Source organism: Candoia aspera, chromosome 7, assembly GCF_035149785.1.
Source record: "Candoia aspera isolate rCanAsp1 chromosome 7, rCanAsp1.hap2, whole genome shotgun sequence".
Classification (NCBI taxonomy): Eukaryota; Metazoa; Chordata; class Lepidosauria; order Squamata; family Boidae; genus Candoia; species Candoia aspera.
Genome location: NC_086159.1, coordinates 36,242,150 through 36,244,656, shown reverse-complemented (window position 1 = coordinate 36,244,656; position 2,507 = coordinate 36,242,150).

Sequence of the window (2,507 nt, the reverse complement as noted above, 5' to 3'; positions counted from 1 at the left end):
CAAGCCACCTGACTGGATTCTACTGTCCCAATCAGAAGACCAAAAAGCCAGCTACCCACCCACCCAGAGGTTCCCAGGCTCTGCAAATAAATCAGCATATGTACATAGCCAAGCATCTGATGAAAAACACAGAGAGGACAAGTCTACGTAAATTAAATAGACATCATAAAAATTACCTCTAGCTGGCCAAACTAGTTCTGAAACCTGCTTTGCTTTGTTTTTTGTTGTGCTTGAAAGAACTGCCTCCTAAACTCAAGTGATCCCAAACATTTGGCTAAGGCAATAACCATTTGAATGCATTTTTTTCCTGAACTTGATATTCTGTTAATTAAAACATTCCATCATGACAAATCATCCAAGTGCACACCCTCAAAACCTCACATGCTTTAATAGCAAATGGGGTTATTCCTATACACTAGAGGAATGCAATCTATACCTATAGATCACATCACCAAGTCACCAGACATATTGGAGCTCAGGAAGCTCTGAGACAATACTTTCTTTAAAAATATTTATGTATGATGTATGTATGCATGTTCAAGGAAAACACATACCCAAGACCCAACAGTTGTTGTTTAGTAGACGGAAGACTTTTTGTTTAGTCCCTGGCATTTCCCCTTGGAAACAAATTGGGTTAGCAGCTGCTTTGAATTTGGGTTGTAGCCAAGTAGAGCAAACATTACTCAACTCAACCATATTTTGTATGTTTACTACAAAATTAAGTAAGGTAGTTTCTTTTAGCCTGTTGATAATGGAAGCAATAATGTGAACTCCTGGTTTGGTCTTCATCTCTTCTGTTCTTCTGCCAGGGATAGTGCCAGTAGGTCTGTATGAAATAAATTTGCTTGCCTTCCCAAATTCACTACAGAACTCCACTCCAGGTGAAGCCATTCTGAAATGAGCTTAGAGTTAAGATAATGTGTTCCTTCAACTAAGTTGTAATTTTCTCTATGGGCATATTTTCAAAGGATATAAAACATGAGTCTAATGACAAAATCAGTATTGATCATGAGGTAACTAGGGCAATGCAACAACCTTTAGACCTTAGCCCAAACAAGAGTCCTATGTATAGTAGACCCATCAATATTAATCATTAATCCAAATGTGAATACACAACTTTTAAGTTATAGCTATTACTGATTTCTTTGGTGTATTATGTCATATTGAAATGCAGCTTAAAACAGAAGCAAAAAAGGCACACAAAAAGAAAACCACTAAAACTGCTCATTCATGTTTAGTATCATAAATATGGTTATGGGGTAACTAGATTGAAATTTCACCACAGAGCATGGAAACTGTGATGCTTTATGTATGCAATACAATCCTCTGGGTTTATCTGGAAGTGGTATTGGGAGGGCTGTCTACTAATTTGCTTTTAGCTCTGTTTTTTTCTAAAACCTCCTCCCCGCCCCCCACAGCAGGCAATAACACCCTTTTTTCTCTAAACTAAATTATTCAGCATACTTCCAAAAAACCAACCGCCACTCATAAACAATCTGGGGAAATGAAATAGGATGACAGCTGTACCATTTTAAAATTAAAATATGGGTGTAAAAACACACAAAGGTACTAGGAGATTGTGACTATACCTGGAGCACAATGGAACAAGTGGATCTGCATATCTTTTCACAACCACCTGTCTCCCATTGTTTCTACTCACCCCAAACAGATCTAGCAGAGAGGGCATGCTCTGATCCCCTTCTATCAAAAAATGACATCTTGTTGGACCCTGGAGTTGTGTCTTCTCATAGTAGCAGCACCTGCCCTACGGACAGCATTCCCCTGAAGATCCAGCAGGCCCTGACCCCATTAGCCCTTCGCGAGACAGTGAAGACCTGGCTGCTTCCGCAGGGGTTCGGGTCAGGTGACTGGGTGAGCTCCCTCCGCTGCTGCTGTATTTTGCTATGAATGAGATGGTTGTTTTACCTTTGGGTGCCAGGAGTTCCATGCCGTGTGTTTTGTTTTAATCCTTGTACACCACCCAGAGCCACCATAGCAAGATGTGTGGCCATATAAATCTTATAAATAAAATAAGCCAGTTAGTTATTTCTGTCTTTATATTTTCAAGACAAAGGTTCCACTCATGTATCGGACATTAGAGCTATGCCAGCGTTGCTACTAGGGAAAGAATATCAATCAGAAATGTTGATTGTTTAATTTTCCGATGAAGTCAATGATTAAGTTATTAAGTGTATCAATTTAAAAAAAGACTGTGGGTAGGACAACTCAAAAAGCTATTTTTATGACTGTTCTTTGAGTGCAGGAAACAATAAAGTTCACAGAAAGACTGATTAAAATATATATAACATTTTTATTTTTTTCAAGCTGTATGGTTAAAAATAGTGTCTGTACTAGCTGTGGTAAAAGTACAAGCAATGTAGCAAAATACAGATTTTTTTTCCAGTTTTGCAGAATGTGTACATGGCACAAGTGTGAAGCTCTAGAAAATCTAGAAAGAGCTTCCTTGTTGCAGGGTCAGAAAAGAAAGTGAAGTAAGAAAGCAAAGA